The 17,406-nt window shown below is 42.5% G+C and overlaps 1 long non-coding RNA gene across 1 annotated transcript; it reads right to left on the bottom strand.

Annotated features, from left to right (window-relative positions):
- Window positions 1–14,668: 14,668 nt before the first annotated feature.
- Window positions 14,669–15,121, bottom strand: LOC145447811 (uncharacterized). The gene is made up of 3 exons (XR_013917710.1): window positions 14,996–15,121; window positions 14,861–14,931; window positions 14,669–14,805 (listed from the first exon to the last, which is right to left on the bottom strand). It is a non-coding gene; the product is annotated as an uncharacterized LOC145447811 (long non-coding RNA).
- Window positions 15,122–17,406: the final 2,285 nt, after the last annotated feature.

The raw sequence follows: 17,406 nt of genomic DNA, 5'->3' as shown, positions 1-17,406 counted from the left end.
CTGTTTTTATGATGTACACAACACGCCCCAGTATTTCCGTCACCACGCCAGCAACCCACTTTGGTCCGCTTCGGTAACTGCGAGCGTAAACCGAGGAACCAATCTCGAAATGAGTGACTGATTGTCTAGGCGTAACGGGCTTCGATTTATCGAAGGGCGAGCACAACCTTAACAAATTGCGCGGCTGCCGACCATGTAAAATCTCGGCAGGCGTTTTCCAGTCTATGCCCGGGTGCGGTGCACATCGGTAAGTAGCGAGAAGTGTTTGGAGCGCGAAGTTGAGATCTTTTCCCCCGTCGCAATTTTTTATCAATCCAGCTTTTAGAGTCTGGACGAAACGCTCCGCTTCCCCGTTCGAGGCAGGGTGAAAAGACGGTGATACGATATGGCTGATTGCCAAATTAGAACAAAACGTATCGAATTCATTCGATGTGAATTGCGGCCCACCATCCGTGACAATTGTTATGGGCAAGCCTTCGATAGAGAAGACTTCCCTCAAAGCGTTGACCACACACAAGGTTGTGGTAGACCCGACATTCATTACTTTAACGAAAGGATATTTCGAATGCGCATCGACGATGACAAGAAACATCTTATTGTTTATTGGACCTGCGAAATCCAAGTGAATTCGTTCAAAGCTTTCAGAAGTTTTAGGCCATTCGCGATACTGACGATCAGGCGCTTTCATTACCTTACGGCAAGCGTCGCAACTCTTAACGAGATTTTCAATGTCACGATTAATGGAAGGCCATGCGATGTAACGTCGAGCCATCTGCTTCATTTTCGCGATACCCCAATGTCCTTCATGCAACAATGATAAGACTCGCGAGCGAAGTGACTGCGGAATTACTACGCGCTGAAAACCATCAATATTGAGTATGACTATGTCTTCGTGCAAAGAAAGCGAATGTTTGCGAGTCGAAAACCAAGAAAAATCATCAATGTGCGTCTTTGGATTCCAATTACCATGAGTGACAGATAATTTTACTAGTTTCATGGTTTTGTCCTTCAACGTCGCGTCACGAATTTCATTGCGAGTTAACGGTAAGCCATCGAATGCCATATTAATAGCGTGAACGATCTCCGCGTTTTCACGAATTTCCAGTTCGTCAAACTCGGGGTCTGGACCTTTTGGTAGGCGAGATAAACCGTCGGCGTTTCCGTGCTGATTAGTCGGTTTATAGCGAATATCGTATCGGTAAGCCATGAGCGTTAGTGCCCATCGCTGTAAGCGTTGCGCTGTAATCACGGGAATTTTCTTGTCCGGCGAGAAAATAGCTAAAAGCGGTTTGTGGTCCGTCACGAGCGTAAATTTTCTACCATACAAGAATTGACGAAATTTAGTGACTCCGTAAATGATTGACAGAGCTTCCTTCTCGATTTGAGAGTAGGATTTTTGCGAATCTGAAAGCGTTTTCGATGCGTGCGCGATCGGTCTCTCTTCGCCATTGTGCTCGATTGAGAGGACAGCGCCAATTCCGAATTGAGAAGCATCAGTTGACAAAATGAGCTGCTTGTTTACATCATAATGAGCTAACTGCGTAGCGTCGATTACGTCGTTTTTGAGAATGCGAAAAGCTGCGTCACAGTCCGTATTCCAAATGAATTTCGCGTCTTTTTGGAGAAGACGGTACAAGGCAGCGGCTTTATTCGTGAAATTAGGAATAAACGCGCGATAATAATTGACTTTGCCCAGGAATGCCTGTAGCTGGCGAACATCCTGAGGTTTAGGCAACTGTTTGATTGCTTCAACGGATTTGTTAGACGGGCGTTTGCCATCCTTGTCAATTATGTGACCAAGATACTCGATACTACTTTTGAAAAATTCACATTTAGCGAAGTTGACGGTGAAACCGTATTCGGTGAGGCGCTCAAAGAGTAGCGATAAGTTGCGAAAATGATCGCGTTCATCAATGCCAGTAACGATTATGTCATCGATAAAACTAGCAACGCCGGGTAAGCCGGCGATCATGGCATCAATACAGCGTTGAAAATTTGCGGGACTAGATGCGACTCCGAAACACATCCGTCGATAACGGAATAGACCGAATTGCGTGTTGATGACACACAAATTCTTCGCATCATCATCTAATTCTAGCTGAAAATAAGCATCGGCAAGATCAATTTTCGTGAAAATACAACCACCCTGTAACTTGTGAAGGATTTCATCCAAGGATGGCAGGGGATGTTGATCTATCTGAATTTGTTGATTCAATGCTTTGAAGTCGCCACAAATGCGTATTGATCCATTTGATTTAGTGACGGCAAAAATTGGTGCTGCCCAATCACTGTAATTGATTGGTTCGAGAATACCTTGATTGACTAATCTATCCAATTCGGTTTGAACAGCGATTTGCCTTGCGAAAGGCAAAGGGCGTGGCTTGTTAAATACGGGCTTGGCATTAGGTTTCAAGTGAATCGTCACCTTTGTCTTGGTGCATCGTCCTAATACATAAGAAAAAACGGAGGGAAATTTGGACTGAAAAGATGCCAATTTGTCGTTCGAATCAGAAATGTCAATAGTATTACATGATTGCGATTTGACCATCTGCGAAGAAATTGCATCCAAAGCAGACGTTCCCTTAGCGGTCATGGAGAAAGCATCGCTCCAATCAAGACCAAAAATGTTTTGCCCACGGTGTTCGTCGAGAACCACCAATTTTAAGCCAACTCGAACTTCAGAACCCACCTGCACGGTCACAGTGTTTCAAATACCTTTCACTTTCAGTGGCTTGTCGCCATACGCTACGAAAGAGCAATGGTATGCTGAGAGTTTCGGAGAGCCCAAAGTTTTGTACCCAGTCAATCCCACCATGGCGGAGGGTGCACAAGTGTCCCACTGTGTCGGCAACGGAATGCCGTTGATGCTGGAGTTGATCCAGAGCTGGTTACCTACGCGTCGATATAGTTGATCGATGTCGAAGGAGAGGAGTGGCACTGAGCAGAAATTGACGGATGTGACCTGTTGCGTGATACTAGGTTTGGTAGACATGCACACAGGTTTGATATGACCTTTACGACCACATTTCTGACATACTGAATGTCGATATTGACAGTCTTTTCTCTGGTGATCGATGAAACAGCAGCTGCAGGATTTCAGTCTTTCCGGGAAGTTGCCTTGGATGGATTTGGAAGGTTTTTTCCCCTTCTGATAACTTCCCGTCATTTTGTTGACGATGGAAGCGTCTTTACTGCTACTCTCGCCTTGGATAACCCTATCAGTTTCCAGCGTTCTCACGTATGTTGCGGCTACTTTGAGAACGTCGTCAAGGGATGGATTGGTTTGTGTTAGACAATGCCGTCTCACATCCGCGTGCGGCGTTTCTTTAATGATGAGATCGCGCATTAGCTCATCAACGTAGCTCTGATCACAGCCATCTCTTGAGCATATGAAGTTGCAATCTTTGGAGATTCCGCGTAGAGTAGCGATCCAATCGGCGTACGATTGTCCCGGTTGCATTTTACAGTTGTAAAATTCGTACCTGGCTGCTTGCACATGAATTGAGTCTTTGAAATGTGTAGACAACTTCTCAGTCAACGCGTCGAAGGATTGCGCACTGACATCAGCAGCACCAAACAAATTACGTAGGAGCGAGTACGTTTCAGGTCCGACCCATGAGAGTAGACACGCTCTTTTCTTCTCCATGTTGGAAATGCCGTAAATTGCAAGGTGATGGTTGAATCGTTGCAGATATTGGTCCCACTTTTCTTTTGATTTTGCGAACGAATCAAACTTGGGAGCGGCTGCTTCAGATGTTGATGCACCGGGATTCAACCTCTGCGTCAATTGCGCCATCTCTGTCATGACTTTTGCCATTGCTTCGTCATGCTTTGCTTGTTGTTGCACCATCATCTCTTGCTGCTTCGCTTGTTGTTGCGCCATAATCTCTTGCTGCTTCGCTTGTTGTTTCATCTCTTCTCTGTGTCGAGCATTTTGCTGCTCCAGCTCTTCTTTACGCTGTGCGCGTTGTTCTGCCATCATTTCCTGCTGCTTCTCCAGAAGCTTCAAAATACCCGATTCCATCATATATACAGTATTCGTCGCAGAAATAACTTTGAATCCGACTTCTGACACCAATTGTTATGTTCTTGATCTTGTTTGAACAATAACTCAATACGACGAGGTTGCAATACGAAATCAGTATATTTTACAACAGTATGACTTTAAGGCAGCGACACGATCCAGAGTACAGTTAAATGAAAAAGACCACGAGACAACAGAACACAGGGTATAAATACAAGCATGACACACGAGGAAATAATGATTGGCTGAAATTACTAATCCTATAGAAATAAAGAGTTCTACGACACCGAACGTAAATGCACGAACATAACAATTTTCTACTGAGAAAGCCTTGAATCCTTGATTGACCGTGTCGTAGTGGTACAAAGCTACGAACGTTGGTGGAAATGGCACATATACGAAGTTATGAGCATCTCACAACATTGTCAAGAAGTACAATGAAATCTGTATGGTCGAATAAATACCAAATTATCTTTAATGTGACGGATGACAGGCAATATGTTTGTGGTACCAGCGAGTAGCCTACACGCTGGTGGTACCATTATGTTAAGGTGGCATAAAATAAACATATTTGAACTTTGTTATGGTGCATTCTGATATGACGTCATAATGAGTGATACTCGATTACTCGACTCGAAGCGTAATAGCCAATACGTGATTCAGAATCGAATCACTGATGTACTCGATTTTGCCTAGCCCTATATATAAGTTATATATACCTCATACCTGTATGTTTTGTAGAAAATGGTGATTTTCCGTAACACTCGAGACATTGTAAACTGCTTTATATATTATACATATTGTGCAAGCTTCTGTAGCATACTCATCTCAGGATTATTCTGGAACTTTGATAGTCAACTTCAAGTCTGACAGTAGGAGTGATGATAATTTATTTTAAAAGTGTTCTGGTGTAGCTTGGAGTTGATCATATAATTACCGTATATGTTATATCTGGGTTAAAACTGACTCCTCCTTGAGCACTGTTGCAGTGTCTGGCTCGTGGGCCACTGGCTGAACGAACAGAACAGCCGGTTGCTGTAATATACTTTGCTAGGTGTGTGAATTGAACTTGCATTGTCTAGTACAATCACTGATTCAGAATTTCATTATATTCTACTTATAGCAGATTGTGTTTTATCATATGACCAAGTACTACAAGTAATTGACATAATGTTAACAAGAAAAACATCCAATTAAATAGTATATTCATATTGAAATGAACCCGAATATTTTCGGCTGACACTCGTCAGGGGTAATCGTCAGCAACTAGTAGAGAATTGGAAAGAACATTGTATATCAACAATCGTATCACAAAATATGACGTCCCCAGTATGAAATTTCGAATGAGAGAGCGTTCAATGTACTATTTTTAGGTGGTACACAAACTCCTTCTGTTGACAGAGTTTTGGTTGGTGTATTTTGATAAAAGTTGATTCCAAGGCACACAAGTGAAAGTGTCGAAACCGAAAACAGTTTAACAATGTCTCAAGTGATATGAATGGTTGCCGGTGAACCCAGCCTTACAAACCCAGCCCGGCCCTACCAACTCGGCCCTCGGGAAATTTTGTATATCAAGCACGCGTGGTCTACTTGTGGTATTCACGGTGTTTTTCGACTACTCTGGCCGGGTTCTCCAAGGGCCGGGTTCTCCGAGGGCCGAGTTGGTAGGGCCGGGTTCTCCGGCAACCGTTAACAATGATTTAATGACATTTCGCTAGTAAGATCCGCTCACAGAGGCATACCAGCATCTAAGCCCGCTTTAAAGATTTCAACCGTTAATGTTTTTGTTCCATCCCAATTCGGCCATGTTTGTGTGCATATACGCTTAGCCCACTGTAGTAATTTTGGCTTCTCCACTTATTCCAGTCTGCGCAATGCATCCATGGCGACCCTTCCGAATCCAGCTCTATCTTATTTCCTGTTGACGAACTGTCCACGATATTGATACTTTTTTTCTAATTTCATTTCATGATTTCTCAATGTAGTCCCATATCCGAAGTGCTTTTTGATGCACCTTCCTGACCCAGTATCCATAATTCCGGTTCATCTATGTAGGCTACTGATGTAGATTGCGATGTCACCGGTAGGTATGTCTCTTTTACTGCCTCTGCCGTGCATGATGCTGTAAGTGCGCTTTTATCTTTATCTGTCCATTCTGTAAGCCACATCATCTGCGGGCCGTTATTTCCTGTAAATTCTCCATCCGACGCTGTTGTTGCTGATGTCATTTGCCCGTTCGTATATGCGTAGGTCGTTGTCGCCTTTTTCGGTCGAGGCACGAATGCGTACGGATGCCGTAACGTAGTTTTGTAACTTTTGATTCGAAAATATCTGTACATTTTCAGCGGGTTGAATTTTTTCTGAGTATCCCAAGGCCATACTCTCTTTCTTTTCACGTTTTTGAATGCTTCCGCATGCTCCCCTTCTTGTGGCAGTGCGAATGTTTCCTTTCTTATTGCACTTTATCTGAAATGTCCATCTCCATATGTGTCTGCCCATTGATGGTCTTCTTCTCCGAATGGCGCTGTCGTTCTTGTCGATGCTTTGCATGCGAAGTTTGCTACTTCATTTATTTTTATTCGGTAGTTTGCGTGCTCCGTTCCCTCCCACAAGTATCCTGCGACTTTATGCACTCCTGTGCCCCCTGCACTGCCGCCACCAGCAGCGCCGCCTCCGCTACCTCCGGCACTCCCAGCCTCTGCCGAGAGCGAGATGTGTGGGTGTAATCGCGTGTTCGTTCCTCGGGTCGGATCCCAGATGAGTCGACAGATATCTAATGTGACATGATTCAACGTCCGTTAACACAGTATACAGCTCAAATAATGTCAATTTGGCCTTGCCGAGAACTTTTCGTATAGGCTCCTTTATCGACCTATTCATCCGTTCGTAGAATGCGCCACGATGAGGAGCTCGCTTTGTGATATATTTCCATACGATCCCGTTATCAGTGAGGTACCTTTGCAGCGCATCGCCTTCCGCGACGGCCGTCCGTATATGCTGATACCTGAAATAAACTAGTCCATGATATTTGAAATAAACTAGTCCATTATATTTGAGGTAGTTTGCGATGGGCTTAGATCAGTGGTTCTCAACCTGGGGTCCTCGAAGCATCTTGAAGGGGTCTGCGAAACCTCTAAATTTGTAAAGTGATTGATGACCCGATTTCAATTTTTTGTAATTGGTAAAAGCATGAGACAGTTCCGCTTCATGATTGCTAAAACTTCAGGACTCGCTTCATTAAAATGGTCGTCCGAGACGAAATATCCGACCGGGGCGTACGATATTCACGGCCTTATCTGGTACATTACGCTTGCAAGAGCTAACAGGACGATGCTCACAAAACAGAAGTTCGCGATTATGCGCGATTTCGCTTCTCGCTACCAGACACCTCGCCTCAGATAAGCTGTGTGTATTCGTACAACAGGTCAAATTAGTACCGTACCGTCAGAAAGTGACAAGAGTTGACCTCTCAGGCCCGGTTATACACCAATTGCAGAAGTAGGCTAAGTAGTGAGACAACACCGACATGCTCATGTAAACCATTTTATTGCATGGTAAAATCAATTCAAGCACTCGAAGAAGAATTGGTACACATGTCATAATAGAAACTACTTGCAATAACCAACTTGTATCAAAAACACGCAATAACCAACTTGTATCAAAAACAAACTCGCAGCATACAAGCTACGGCCATAAGTACCGGTAATGAGAATGAAATGCATCACCGAAGAATGCAAGCTATGTCTTGCTCAACTGTAGTTTTAAAGTCCGATTTTAAAGCATTTGTATCACAGAGGCATTAACTAGCTTCTACTTGTTATTGTAATATATAATCATTGTAATATATAATCACAATGATTTTGTCGCCAATTTCAAAGCTTGATATCGATGATCACAACATACAAAGCCCCCCCCCCCCAAAAAAATAATAATAATAATAATAAAAAACGCAAAACTTATTCACTGCGACTTAGGGTGAGGGCAGATTATTTTATCAGAACAATCTAGGATTAAAAAACTGGATGAAACTAACTCGGCAAGTGGTTCTGAGGGAGTAAGGAGTCCCCCATGATCGATTAAGTCGAAATTGCGTGAAGTTGCTTTCCAATTTACCCAGGAATTACACAGGACACCTTCTCACTGTAAGGAGATAGAAATGATTCGGTAATTTCAATAGCCACTTCTTCAATGACTTTTTTGGAATGGTAAAAATGAGCTGAGCTTGATGTCAATTTTTAGGATGGAACAGAGCAGTATTATCTTTTCAGAATTAGTAACTTCTATTGAACTAACCAGAAACCTCCCCCCCCCCACACACATTTGCCTATACCGTGAGAATCGTCTACCAAGCATTACTCAGGTTCAAGAATGAAGCCATATCTTCGCATTACTCAGGTTCAAGAATGAAGCCATATCTTCCGTGAGAGGCAAGTAACTTTTGCAAGCTGCTATATAGTCGACTCATAGAATGGAGCAAGAGATAAGTTGACATTCTGCTTGTTATTGCTTGGATGTAACGAGGCATATATTACTTTTGGCGCTTTCCGCAAATTCGAATCATTATCATGAGATTCCCCGATTTTGTGCAGATCGCTCCATGCAATAAATCCGCTGGATGATGATACACCTGAAGAATCAACGGCGAATGAGAATGGAAGAAAGACAAATTTCACGGCTCGAAAAGTTCTTCCAGTATATTGTGCTCATACATTTTCGAGATATTTCGGGATGTTGGATGGTGCGCCACGCAACACCTAGTCATCATTGAATTCCATACGGTAGAAAATTACATATTGATTACCCTCTTTTGTACATGGTATAGCTTTCTGGAGTGTGGGACTCGGTCAAGTCTTATAAACTGCTCATTTTATCAGACAGCTCAAAATCTTTCAACTGATCATTCTGAAATACCCTTCTCTTCAGTGTTTATGCAAGTGGCCATAGTCGGGATCAATGAAGGCCGTTGCAGCTCATGCTCCGGTCGGATGGTAGGAACTGGTTCTCTATCCAAGAGCAGCTTTTTTTCGAAAGCCACATTCTTTATTGTGCTTTGCTTCGAAGTGCAACGCACAAATTACAAAATTCTTCGTTGGCTTCCAATCACGTCCATTCACGCAAGATATCAATTTTTTGTAACTCCAAATCCTCAAATGGAAATTGAAACTTTTTGTTTAGTTGTCAAATATCCAGCCATACAACCATACGCACAGCATTTATTGACCATTATCAATTATTTTACCTTGAGCTAAACCTGAGTCACCAAGTATATACAATCAGTCAAATTAACTGGAAGAAAGGCCACATGAAGCTCGCCACCAATTCTTCACCATATACATAATACGCACCACAAACCACTGCATAGCGGTATCCTACATCACGCTGTAAGCCGGTCAAAACGACAGCTAAACGTTTTCCACTAGACTATATACGGAATATCGTCCCTGGAGCATTTAGCTAATCACGGCATCATCCTGTAACATTTCAGACGCGGCGACGAGCGCAAAAACTTCAACTCAAACTTGAGGGGTCTGCTACAGAGTATTTCAATCGCATTACTGTAGCCTGCCTAATAGCATAAGACGGTAAAAACGGCAGCTTAAAACATATTTGTCAACCTTCAACTCGAAAACTCGCTTCAAAATGCGAAGAGTCCGGTATGAGAAGCGAAATCGAGACAATCGCCGATTGTCACGTTGAGAGTAATCGTCCTATCAAAACTTTCGCCCATTATTACGGCAGGAGTAATAGCGAATTTCTGTTTTGTGAGCATCGCCTGTTAGCTCTTGCAAGTGTATTGTACCAGATAAGGCCGTAAATATCGTAGGGCCCGATCCGACTGTGCAAAGTCATTTTAATTTTCAAATTACAAATAACCTGCCGATGCAAACATATTGCTGTTTAGAGATCATATCGTTCATCCTTTCCCAATTTGAACTTTCACTTTTGAAATAGTTCTGACACAAAACATATATGTACGAGTCGAGAGAAATGGTATGGAAATGTTTAAAATTATTGATCTTTTCATCGTGAATCTTCTGCACTGCTGAAGGATCGCATGCAATCGCCGTCATCGTCAAAAAACATTATGCAATCATCATGGCCGATTTCTTTTTTCATTTCTTCCGATCTTTATGCAGCTTTCAGAATATGCCAATTGATAAGCTCATTCGAATAAAAGTCATTGTTGATCATTTGTTTCGACTCCAAGACTTTCTAAAAATGCCGGCGAAATTCGGCAAAACTTCGAGACAATCGGGCAATTGTTCAGCTCTCTGATTTTTCTCGAACGTAATTTGTCTTCGGACATGTCTGGCTTTCTGTTAGCATTTCGCGCATCGTTCCAGAAAGGCACGAGAAGGTCACTGATTTGTTCGGGTTTATCAACCAGAGCGACCTGCACACTTCATCGGTTAGGAGTTCCGACTCTGGTGTGATATTCTTGCATTTCAGTCCGGTTTCGGCTAGCCCAGACGCGCCATATCCTGGCCAGGACAGACACTCGCAGGAAAGCGTCTTCAAGCGCTCCATTGTTACCTCATTAGTCAATTCTTGCATATCCGTAGGCAGACCATATGGTCTCAGACAGAAAGTCTTGCGTTTCGCCCGTTGTTGTATTGGATGATACGTCACCGCCACATGCAGCGTTGCGAAATCATGTATGTAAGTACAATATAATTGTAGTTGGTAATTGTAATTATAGCAACATATTTTTCATTGTCAGAAGTCAACGTGCTATTCGTTGTTTCGATATTTATAATCGCGAGTTCAATCCGTTGTATACCAGGAACAACTAAAAGCTGTAGTCCACCCGCGGCACATGGCCTTGCAAAAACCTTATACGCTCATAATACAGCGAATTTTCGTAAATGGCTCCGAATCCGAGCTTCCACCCACAGCCAAGCAATTAGACAGTTTGGAGTGTAGCGTACCATCCCGTGAATCCAGTGGCGGCTCGTGACAATATCGGGTGGTGGGGCAAGGGGTGCGAGCGACTTTTATCAACATGACGTCACAATGGCGTTTTCCAATGTAAAACAGTAACTTTATGGTCACATGAATTTCCCAACAACAGTGATTTTAACGTAGGTGCCGCGAGAGGTTTGCCTGTGAGCCGTGACTTGAAGTGTGGTAAAAAATGTTTTATTCATTTTTTTTTTAAATCAAAGGATTATTTTACAAAATGTACGTGAACTAAGAATCGTTCCTGTGCCACGAATCAATTATCAGGCCATCCTTAGTAGCATGCGTTATGATTTCATGGTAGAGTTAGAGATTTTGCAAATCGATAGGCCCTAATTTTTCTAAGCCCGTCCAAGAGTGTTTCGTACACGGTCCTGGTGTGTTACGACCACTGAGCTGGTGGTTACGACCAGGTGATAGGCAACCAAAGCGGAGGCACCCGGCGTACGATTGGATCAATGGACTGGACAACTTAGACCTCTAATTTTCGCTCAAAAGGCAACTGCGTAAACTACGTACGGAGCAAAGATTCAATACGATTCATGTTCGCACTTGACTAATTCCAATGACTAGAACTCGACAGATTGAGTAAGCCTAACTGGAAAGGTCAACGAGTTCGGACACATACGCAATTGTTATCTCATAGATTGGGCCTGTCATATTGGATCCAGATGATCAATTTGAATGGTCTTTGAAGAACTAAGGACAGCAGCCTCGGAACTTCGGTCTCGGAACAACATAGGAAATTTTGGCCTTGAAACTGGAGACTGTGACACAACACATACGGCTTACTGTCTATAAGTCTGCTGCGAAATCGTCGTTGGAAAATATATTAATCAATAAATACATGAATGAAAGCCGCAAACTTAGTATACTGTTACAAGAAATCATCAAGAAGTAGCATAGGCCTACGCAGTCTCATACATAACCCATTCCGGCATGGTACACTGTCAAAATCAATACAAACATACGAACACCGAACGGCTTTTGCGTAAATCTGTTAGCGATAAATGAAGAGTCAGCTCTCACTCGACTTCGGAAACGAAATTACCACCAACATAGTTCAGTAACAAACTTAAAACTTGTTTGTTACAGCGGTCGATACTACCATTAAGACTTAGTGTGCCAAACTGCCAAATGTCATGACCGATCTCGGTATGCAACATCGTCAAAATCAATGGAGACCAAATACCGACTTTTGAGTAAAATCTGTTTGCTGTACAATGTACAATTGTACATGATAGATCAGCACACACTATACTTCGGAAACGAAATTAGTACCCTTATCTTTAAGTATAGCAAGCCTGAAACTTGGAGCAGTGTTAAATACAACCTTCACGACATATCATACCAAGTTTCAAGAATTATCATGGTGCGAAACACCGTCAAAATCGACCTATACCAGCAAAGGTCGACTCAACGCATGTTACGGTAACCGAGTTCAGATATAGATGCGATTGTTACATCACACCTTAAGGGCAACTAGGCATATTCGCCCCGGTTGCTCGGCCATTTTACGAATAGGAGAGAGTAAATCACCGTTTCTTTATTGTGCGCGGCTTTGAGAGAATAGGTAGTGAAAGCTTGTTATGAGCGCTACCGGGGCAAGCCCCGACTAGGCATTCACAAAGCGAAAACACAGAAGAGAATTCGATTTTCGCAGATACTTCGCTATGCATGGGCAATGGGCATTTGCAAGCGAAAGCACAAGAAGAACGCGGGTTTCGCTGTGATCTCGGTATATATTGAGCGCTGTGCGTCTATAAATGGTTAAATTGTTATTGAACAGAATTTTAGGTGGGGCAATGCCCCAGTTGCCCTATAGGACGAGCCGCCACTGCGTGAATCCCTGATTACACGATTGCTGATTAATAGGGGGCGAAAACAACGAAAGGGGTGATTGTTATGTTCTTGATCTTGTTTGAACAATAACTCAATGCGACGAGGTTGCAATACAAAATCAGTATATTATCAGCAATATAACTTTAAGACAGCGACACGATCCAGAGTGCAGTTAAATGAAAAGACCACGAGACAACAGAACACAGGGTATAAATACAAGCACGACACACGAGGAAATAATGATTGGCGGTAATTACTAGTCCTAAAGAAATTAGGAGATGAACAACACTGAACGTAAATGCGCGAACATAACAGTCCTCCCCTGTAAGTTAAGGGATGCCCACATTTACGTAGGTCTATAGAAATCCGGGGGTTTCCTGTTCCTTAGAGGATAACGTCTACCCGACGTACGGACAGGACTAGCTGCAGGACCTTGTGCCCTGTTCCTAACCAATGGTTGCTCAGCTTGCGACTGCGTAGGCTGAGCAATTTCCTGTGTGGCTGTATTATTATGGCCAGCTGAAATCAAGCGTGGTTGGAGTTGGTTCTTATGCCTCCTCCAATACCCATGATCTGTTTTTACAATGTACACAACACGCCCCAGTATTTCCGTCACCACGCCAGCAACCCACTTTGGTCCGCTTCGGTAACTGCGAGCGTAAACCGAGGAACCAATCTCGAAATGAGTGACTGATTGTCTAGGCGTAACGGGTTTCGATTTGTCGAAGGGCGAGCACAAACTTAACAAATTGCGCGGCTGTCGACCATGTAAAATCTCGGCAGGCGTTTTCCAGTCTATGCCCGGGTGCGGTGCACATCGGTACGTAGCGAGAAGTGTTTGGAGCGCGAAGTTGAGATCTTTTCCCCCGTCGCAATTTTTTATCAATCCAGCTTTTAAAGTCTGGACGAAACGCTCCGCTTCCCCGTTAGAGGCTGGGTGAAAATACTGACCGAGTGTGCAATTGTTATTGTACCAAGACGTTGCTAGCTGGGAGAATGTCACACTTGGGATACTTTATATGAGCTACCACACTGTAAAAAATAAAGGTGGGTTTTTGGCTAAAATCGAGGAAGAAACTATAATCCTTCCTTTTACGAGAGGTAGAGTATGCCATACACCTGTCAAGAAGGTATAATACATTTTCCTACCTCCAGAAATACATATTCCACCTCCCAAAACCCTCCTATAAAGTGAGAGGGTTTTGGGGGTGGAAGATATATTTTCTCGGCATATAAAAAACTGCATCATGCTGCGCATAATAGCTCCGATAGTTATCAAGCATATTCCAGTCAAAATACATACAATTTCTACTGAATCAATACCATAGTCAAATCAAGATTACCGGACCACGACCTCACATATCGATCCAATTTTTTTTCATCACCTGTCCTTTTATATTATCATTCTTTTACTCTTCGCAGTGCATATACCTCCTCCTTACATAGCCTTTATAGGCCCGCGTGATGTCTGATCTCAGACCATACTCCAAGTCGTTTTGGCATCTTCCTTACTTTCATTCTATTGTAGTCTTGTGATGTCTTCCAGACTGTTTAGAGTCAATTACCTGTTTGATGCTGGTGTGATCAGACTATGACCTTCACGGTCTTATATCGATCATTCCTATCTAATACCGAATACTGTGCAAGCATATTTTCTGTACCACCATCACTGCCGTGTGTTATGTATTTTGGTTGGATGAAAATAAAGACTCTCCCTCTCTCTCTCTTGAAAGGATGAAAATTTATCAATAAACTTGAACTTGCCGATGGCTAGTCCCTGCGCTGCCTCACTCGTAGAAATCTCACCTGAGACTGCAACATTGCAAAATACAAGGAAATGAATGACAATTGAAGTATCTATATTCAAATTAATTTACAGTGCAACAAACACAATAAAAATGATCAGGTTGCAGCTCTTTTAATTGCCCTGGGTAACAACAATCTTTGCATGTCCGCCGATCACAACTGTCACATGCAACCTATATAAAAGACTTGGATCATCATACTGGACAAATCAACTTTGCAATTACATACCCAATCCGTGATCATTGGATTTCGTGTTCTACTCTTGCATTTATTGCAATAATTTTCCAATTCTCCCTCATCTGTACAGAAAATCGTTGAATTTAGAGTTTTTGCTTGATTCATCTCAATATTATAGTAACATACCAGTTTCATCCAGTAGAAGTTGACCATAGTACTTTCGGTAGCCTTCACAAGCTCGTGCAGAATGATCGAATTGTAGATCTACCCCAGGAATTGATGCCCCACTTGTACAGTAGAGTTCAGCAGCCTATGTGAGAGTGTGATGTCAGACATTCCTGTTTTGGGGTGCGGCAGTTATTATCACCATGTAGAAATATATTGAGAAAAAGTAATTTAATTTTTGTACGCATTTTCTCAATTTTTTTACAACGTTTCTTCAGGCTTTCGCAACAGACATTTGCATTCACTTGAGTTGTAAATCGGGATTCCTATCTCCTCCACCAACCCATGGTAGTATCATGCCAATGCCATTTTCACGTCAATACACCAATCTACCGAAAGTAGCACTACGATGAAAAACGCCGTTTCTCATGTTCGAAAGTGAGATATCTTCGCTCTCTTCCCAAGTAATACTTTCTCAATTCGCGAGGATGGTAAAAATTCCGAATACTTCTCTTCCAAGTCTCAAAGCCTATTGCAGATCATTTAACATGTATTGATGGACTACTCAACGTTCTGAATTCGAATTCAAAATCTTCATTAGGCCTACCATATCTAAGATCTTCATCTCAATCCAAATTAATGAGCTTATAGGAGTTTCTCAAGTTCCACTGCATAAGCGGAATGGGGCAGTGTTCCTATAGCTGTCAGGAAATGTAATCTTTATTTATCTTGCCATATCCTGCAGTTTACATCAAATATGTGTCTGAAATAACCTCGGATGATTGCATTCTCTAACCAAAAATAGGAGAAGGATCGGCCTAGATCGATACCGGTACATTTTGTACCCAAATAATTCAATTGACCCCTTAGCTATGACTTGTTTTATGATAAAAGTGTGGATTTCTATATAGTTATGAAAAGTGATGTGGCTAAATTCGTCATGGTCTGCATATTTTGGGCTGCTGTCGCTGAGCAAAAACATGACGTTATAGAAGAAAACCAGCGTCATTTGTGGAATCAGCATACCAAAATTAGCCTAAATATAGTGCAAAATCAAAGTCAACAATTTTTTCGTTCAAAATTGTTGCCCAGTGATATAGATTCAGAAACCATTGTTTCAATATTGATCGGAAATTTCCATGGAAAACAGCATTCCTGGTAATTTAGGTAAATCTGAAGCATTGCCGTAAGGTAGTGCAGTCTCTTCAAATTAGTCACCGCGGTCCTCGATTTCCTAGTGAGTTGGGTTGTGCCTAGCTATGAGGCTGAATCGATACTCTCGAGATCCTATCTTTTATACACCATTTGTGAGTCCTGTTGCATTGTATTCGAAATCCTACAATCAAAGTATATCTCGCTCATAGTGATATCTCGATGACCAGGCAGTAACCGCATGCGATGTTCTGTCGATCATCTGTAATGTACCTTGTTTTGGAAATGATGAACCCTATGCTTCCGCTTCGATTGCTCTATACCAGTTACCAGTGGTTCTAAAACTTCAGGTCCCTTGCAACATCAACACAAAAAAGCGCGTCGCAAGTTATGTTTTTGACTTAAGGAATCAATATTGTATTTCTTGCATGTATTTTGATCCTTTCCCGGCGCACTTAAACAGCCACCAGTAGAACTAATTAAAGTCTTCCAGATATTAGTGTGAATTATTATACATCTTGAGCCAAGTTCATGTCTCAGAAACGACGTCGGAGTTTTACGCGCGTTAGATTCAAGGGATCCATTTTTAATAATTACTTCATTGAGGCATATTGTAATAACGTGAACTCGCTACACGAAATATATTGAAATCGATTACACGTGTACGCCAAACAAAATGAAATATTGCTTTTCAATTGGCATTCCAAATCGGAGCATTACTTTCCTCAACGGGTCGTATTTGTACCGCGCGGTGGCTCAGATTCCATTGACTAGACTACTCAGCAGTGTTTGGGATGGCTCGAGCCATATTCCATTTAGGTGTCAAATGTTGACGGTACGAAGTCCGCATAAATTTTTAACAACACTCTAGTCACCTTGGATTTTCAAATCACCTTGGATTTTTGTGTTTTGAATGAGGCCGCTTGTGCGGACTTGGGCTTTTGCGCTTGCGACTTGGCTTCGTGAAGACTTGGACTTTGGCGCAGATAATGATACCGCAGGTTCCTCGATATGCGGATTACCCCTTGGAACCCTGTTTGTTGTACGCTTGTGCTGACTTATGCCTTTGCTCATGCGACTTGGCTTTGCGACTTGAATTCGTGAAGACATGGCCTTTGGCGCAGCCACTAATACCGCAGGTTCCTCGATAGGAGGATAATCCTCAGGAACCCTGGTTGTTGCCGTTTGTCCGGACTTGGGCTTTTGCGCTTGCGACTACTCAGCAGTGTTGGGATGACTCGGGACACTTTTAGCAGTGTTGGAATGAATCGGGACACTTT

The sequence above is a fragment of the Botryllus schlosseri genome, chromosome 10 (genome assembly GCF_051294905.1).
Source record: "Botryllus schlosseri isolate E-star chromosome 10, Bs_hap1, whole genome shotgun sequence".
In the NCBI taxonomy this organism is placed as follows: Eukaryota; Metazoa; Chordata; class Ascidiacea; order Stolidobranchia; family Styelidae; genus Botryllus; species Botryllus schlosseri.
The sequence above is the reverse complement of the archived record's forward strand: the minus strand, read 5'-3'. Positions and strand labels throughout refer to the sequence as shown.